Here is a 6,683-nt window from a genome sequence, read left to right on the forward strand (position 1 = left end):
CGTGGAATACGTTGTGTACGTGATCCAAATTATCTGGCAGTGCTAACCGATAAGCAACCACTCCAACTCTATCCGTAATCATAAATGGACCGACAAATCGCAGTGACAACTTCCCTTTTTTTCCCAAAGCTCATAACTCCTTTCATAGGAGACACTTTGAGGAGAACCTGATCCCCAACCTGAAACTCCAGAGCACGAGTGCAACGATCAGCATAGCTCTTCTGCCGACTCTAGGCAGTACGCATGCGATCCCTAATAAGAGCTATCTTCTCAGAATTATCCTTGATGAACTCAGGACCCAAAAATCTTCTCTTGCCAACCTCCATCCAACAAATAGGTGATCGACACAGTCGGCCATACAATGCCTCAAATGGTGCCATCCCAATAGTCTTCTGGAAACTACTGTTATATGCAAACTACACAAGTGGCAACTAATCCTCCCAGTTGCCCTTGAAGTCAAGAACACACGACCGAAGCATATCCTCCATGATCTGATTAACCTTCTCAATCTGTCCATCAGTTTGAGGATGATAAGTAGTACTAAGGTGTACTTCTATACCCAAAGCCTGCTGAAAACTCTTCCAAAATCATGACACAAAGCTAGAATCCCTGTCCAATATAATAGACAATAGAATGCCATGCAGCTTTACAATATTCAAAATGTAAAGTCTTGCCAACTGCTCCGAGGTGAAGCCAGTGCGAATAGGCAAGAAATGAGCAGATTTTGTCAATCTGTTCACAATGACCCAAATGGAATTGTGATCCTTGAAGGAATTTGGCAACCCTTCCACAAAATCTATAGAAATGCTCTCCCATTTTTACTCTGGTATCGGCAGTGGCTGTAGAGCTCCTGGCGGCCTCTGATGATCAATCTTGACCATCTGACAAGTACTACATCGTGAGAGAAAAAGAGCAATGTCCCTCTTTATACCTGCCCACCAAAACTGCCACTTCATATCCTAATACATCTTATCGCCTCCTGGATGAACAGAAAACTCAGAGTGGTGAGTCTCAGTCATCACATCCTTCCTCAAATCATCAGCAGAAGGTACCACTAACCATCCCTTGTACCTTAAACCTCCATCAGCCCCAACATAGTAGAATGGAACCTCTCTGGAAGCTATATCTGCAATTTTGTTAATGCACTGCTGATATATGAGTTGTGCCTTCAAAACCTTGTGAATAATGGAAGGTGTAACTACCATACAAGTTATGAAAGCATCTGATAACTCATCCACCATCTTCAAAGCATTCCACTCAGTAGCGAATAGAGCATAAATACTACAAACAGGTCGGCGACTGAGTGCATCCGCCACCATATTCGCTTTCCGTGGATGATACTGTATAGAAAAGTGATAGTCTTTCACAAACTCCAACCATCTGCGCTGTCTCATAATCAACTCTCGCTGAGTGAACAAATACTATAGACTCTTGTGATCACTAAATAATCTGAAGGAGTCACCCAACTGATAATGCCTCCAAATATATAAGGTAAAGACCATAGCTGCCAACTCCAAATCATGGGTTGGATAATTAAGCTCATGAGGCTTAAGCTTACGAGATCCATACGAAATCGGTTGCTCCTCCTACATCAAAACACATCTAAGACCTTGCAAAGAAGCATCGGTGTAAACGAGATACTCTATCCCGCTTTGTGGGGTAGACAAAATAGGTGCAGAGGTCAACTTAGTCTTCAGCTCATCAAAAGCTTTCTGACAATGTTCATCCCACACAAATCGTACACCTTTCTTAGTCAAATAAGTGAGTGGTCCTGCTATCTTTGAGAACCCTTGGATGAACCTCCTATAATATCTTGCCAATCCGAGGAAACTCCGAATCTCGGTAGGTGAAGTAGGCTGTCCCTACTCCACCACGGCTGAAACCTTGGTTGGGTCCACGGCTATTCCCCTTTCTGACACCACGTGACCCAAAAATTTCACTTCCCGCTGCCAAAATTCACATTTCTTGAATTTGGCATACAACTGGTGCTCACGAAGTGTCTGCAACACAATCCGTAGATGTCTAGCATGGTCGTCCTCTGACCTCGAGTAATTCAAAATGTCATCTATGAAGACAATGAAAAATTTGTTGGCCTAAGGATTTTTATCTAAAGGTCAATCTTATATTTTGATGATTACAAATCATTAATGATGTTTAAGTACTAATATTTTCATTGAGTGATATATAGTTGATCAATATTCAATCCTCAATGTTAAGCTAGAAGATCTATTCCAAGCATTCCAAATACTCAAACTATGGATTCAAGGAAGCCCAAAGTTGCAAGAAATTAAAGAAAAACTCAGACTTCAAAGATCACACAAAGCATTTCAAAGAAACAAAGCAAGTTTTTATCAAGCCTAAACGATCATGGTCAAAGAATGAAGAAAAGGGTAGATAGGATGGTGAGGGCTTAAGATTTAATGTCAAAGTATATTTGAATATATTTTAAAGCTCAAAATTATAGGACCATGCATATCATACATCATTCATATGCTCCTATGACCATTAGCAATAGACTACGAACTTCATTTATATATATTGATATATGAAGTCTTTGCTAAGAAAGAGTTAGTTCAAGCTTGATAAGCTTTGAAAGAACTCATTATTTAAGCTAGAAATTCTAGGACCATGCACATTAATCATAATATTTATTTTAGTCTCTAGAAAGTAAAGGAAAAGGCATTGAAATTAATTTTTCATCTTTAAAGCCTTTGTTGCCATAATTTGGTAAATGACTCTAGGACACAATGCACTTGAAATTTATCATCTTCATATGTCCCTAGACTCTTAGAAATAGGCCTTGAACTAAATTGAACCATTCATCAAAGTCCTAAGTGCTAGAAAGATGGATATCTCATAAGAAGCAATTTTTAGCCCAGAAAAATTTTAGACCAGCCTCTACTAAAAATGGTATAACTATTTGTGTAGTTGGAATTTTTATGTAAGGTAAGTGGAATTGGAAATCTGACTTCGAGCCCTTGAGTTTAGACTCAAATTTCACCTAAAAAGGATTTGAATTGAGAGAGATATAACTATCACAAGATGCCTGATTCTGCTCTGCAAAAATTTTGACTAGGTTGCACTTAAATAGCCATAACTATTTCTATGGTTGGAATTTTTGAGTGAGGTAGGTGGCATTCGAAAACTGACTTCAAGACAATGAATTTGGACTCAAATTTCACCTTATTTAGAGTTAAATGGACTAAGTTATGTCCATTTGAAGTCATGCACAACAAATAAGCTGCCTCCATGAAAACTAAAGCAAACTCTTTTCTGTCAAATGGAGCCGCCTCCACTCAAAAAAAGGAGCCTTCTCTTTTCATTCCAGTAGCATTTCTTGGCTCGTAGAACAATCTTTAAGAAAAGAGTCTGCTCCATTTTTTTAATAGAGCCGCCTCCATTTCAGAAAAAGAGTCTGCTCCATTTTTAATGGAGCCGCCTCCATTTGAAAAAGAGCCTGCTCCACTCATATTGGAGCTACCTCCACTTTTGTAAAGAGCCGGCTCCTTTGAGGGATTTGAATTACAACGGCAATTTTTCTGCATTTAATTCCTCCAACTACTTCTAACAGCTATATTGAGCTGCGATTTTATATATATACAGAGGGGTTGTCTGCTAACAAAAAAAAACCATTTTGAGAGACATTATATTACATTGCAAAGAGAGCTTTTGTTCCCATCTTCTCTTCATCTATCTCATTTCACTCTTATTCTATCTTAAGAGATTTCAGTAAAGATTAAAAGCGTTTTTGCTCTTGTTTTAATCTTCATAGAGTTTTTGCTCTATTATATACTTGAGAGATTCTATTGAATTCATAGGAGCTTATTTTCTTCACATATTTCATCTTCTCTCATTCATTTCATTCATAGAGTTTTAGCTTCATTTATATTCATCAATACTTTAGTTGTGAGCTAAAAAATTGTACTACTAACTTTGAAAGATTCATTGTACACTTCATTTCTATTACAAGTTATGTAAAGGGTTGGTGTGACCTAAAAGGAAGCCTAGGAGAAGGGTGTTCTCTTAGTAAGAAAGAGAAGCAAGGTCTTGCTTCAATTGAAGGTTTGCTCTCCACCATTAAGGAGAAGCTCTAAGGAATTTGGGAAGTCTCAAGAGGGATCCTGAGCCGAGGAGTAGGAGTTTCCAAACCTCACAAAAATCGCCGTGTTATTGTTTGCAATTTCTCTTCCCTTATCTCTTTTACAATTGTGCTAAATTGATTACTTTCATATCTTGATTATTGCATAATTGGTTATATTGTTAATTAGAAATTGTATTTCTATAATTTGCGAAAATTGGCAATTGACTCTATTCACCCCCCCTCTAGAGTCAATTCTTGGGTAACAAAATTGATCCAAGTAATCCCTAAAGACTCTATTTATTAAATCCATGAAAACCGCTGGTGCATTAGTCAACCATAAGAGCCGTAAGCTGTTCTTCTGTTGTCTTCTCTGACTCCGGTAGTTTCCAATCTTTAAATTCAGTTTTATTACATGTTTTAAGGTCCCATCCTCATCCCAGATTGATCACAAGACAGAGTTATACATCTATGAATTGAATTACAGATCAATGTTTAAAGCAACGACAACCATATAAAAACTGAACTTGTAACAACTGAGAAATAGATTTTAATTCAATGATGCTAGAAACTAATTTAACATGCATAAACGATGTAATTAAAACTTTGTTTAATTCCTAGAGTCTAACTAAGCATGCACAGAACACAGATTCATGGGAAAGAGAAGAGCAGAAACTTGTCTTTGAGTTTTAGATTTGAAACTCTAATTCCACAGTTTCTGTATGATACGTTTGTGTCCTAAACTACAAGTCTGCTCCTCCAGTGCTTTGGTTCAACCCAGAAACAACCCTGTGCCTTCCTCTTTGAACTGCTTTATTAATCACCCAAGGTTACTCTGTGTTTCTCTCCAATCCTTCTCTCTGTTTCTCTCTGCCTCTTACTCCGGGAGTAAGGTTTTGTTTTCAACCCTAGGCAGAACGTATACATGTATATTTATAGATTTATAAACCCTAAACCCTAATTCTAATTGTAATCCAAGAATGGAATGTATTCAATAATTAAATTAATAAGTCGGCTATACCTTGAAACCTAAAACCCTTAGTCATGATACACAAGATCAATAAATAGTGAATTAACTAAATGAAACAATTAAGTAATTAAAGTAATTAAAATAGTTAACTAATCCAAGTTATTAATTAAATCAGATACAAACCAATTAAGTAAAATAACATAATAAAACCAATTAAATAATTAAATACACTTAAACAATTAATTCCAAGTAAATAATTAAAAATAACTCAATTAATTCAATTTAATCACCACAATAAAACAATTAAGCAACTAAAATGCAATTAACTAATAAATGAAATAAAAATTAAATACCAGGAATATCCTTGTAAAATTAGGGGTATTACAAATGCCATAAGAACTTCAATTAGAGAATTTTCTCAAGGGGATGGGGAAATGTTTCATGAGGCATGGGAAAGATTTAATGATTTTCTTAGAAAGTGTCCTCATCATGACATACCTAAGTGACAACTAGTCCAATATTTCTTTGAAAGTTTACCGGATAATCACAAGGGTATGGTTAATACATCTATGGGTGGTTCTTATCTTGATAAGCATGAAAATGATGTGTGGCAATTGTATGAAAGTATGAATCAAAATTCAATGCATAGGTCCTTATCTTCTAAAAATGGTAGAAACCTAGGTGGAAGGAAGAATGTCGGCTTGTATCAAGTTAACAACTCCAATGACATAGCCACCAAGATGAAATCCTTGTCTCAAAGGTTTGATCAATTTTTGATCAACCAAAATTCGGAAATAAGTATCTTCTTCCCCTACTCATATTCATCATCGTGCATCTAATGAATCTTGCATGACTTGTTTAAGTGTCTTGCATTTTACTTCCAATTGTCCCCATGGATATGTGCAAAGTGAGCCCCATGAGCAAGTTAATGCTACAGTTATTAATCAAGGGAATAATCCCTATGGCATTTATTAAAATTCAAGTTAGAGGAACCATCCAAATTTTTCTTGGAAAAGCCAAGGGGAAGGCTCAAACCCTCCCCAATGTGGTTTTCAAGGGAAGTATGGTCCTCCACCAATGCAAGGCCAAGGTTCCTAAGATTTTAAATCATCATCATTTCAATCACATGGCAATTAATTTTCTAATTCTCATTTTCCTAATCAACCATCATATTCCCAAGGAAATTCTAGGAGTCCCCCCTTTGAAGAAAAAGTTTTAACCGCTCTAGGCACTTTAGAGGCGAACACTCAATTACTTCATTCTCATTCTCAATCCATAGCAAAGCTAGAAACCCAAGTAGGGCAAATAGCTAGTACCTTAAATGCTAGAGAGAAGGGGAAGATGCCTTTGAATGCCCCACCAAAGCAACGATGTGTTGTAGAGACTCATTCCTCATCGGAAAGGCACATAATTGAATATATCAATGTGGTGACAACCTTGATGTAATGACCTAGTCTTTTTCCTCCGTTTTCATTTTTGGTAATTTTCTTTTTTGTCGTCTTTTTCTTATTTCGTCTTTTACTCGTTTATCATTTTTCCTTGCTTAACCTCACTTCGAGTGTTCGGATTTGATTCTGGTTTTGCATGCATTCATGATACTTGATTACCATAACATTGGTATTTTCACTTTTGTTG

The 6,683-nt window shown here is 36.7% G+C and overlaps 1 pseudogene; it reads right to left on the reverse strand.

Annotated features, from left to right (window-relative positions):
* Positions 1 to 5,445: 5,445 nt before the first annotated feature.
* Positions 5,446 to 5,544, reverse strand: LOC132301838 (small nucleolar RNA R71; annotated as a pseudogene).
* Between the last annotated feature and the right edge of the window lie 1,139 nt (positions 5,545 to 6,683).

This window comes from Cornus florida, unplaced genomic scaffold (assembly GCF_030987335.1).
Source record: "Cornus florida cultivar Cherokee Brave unplaced genomic scaffold, ASM3098733v1 CherokeeBrave_3.0.0_Hap2_Chr03, whole genome shotgun sequence".
Classification (NCBI taxonomy): domain Eukaryota; kingdom Viridiplantae; phylum Streptophyta; class Magnoliopsida; order Cornales; family Cornaceae; genus Cornus; species Cornus florida.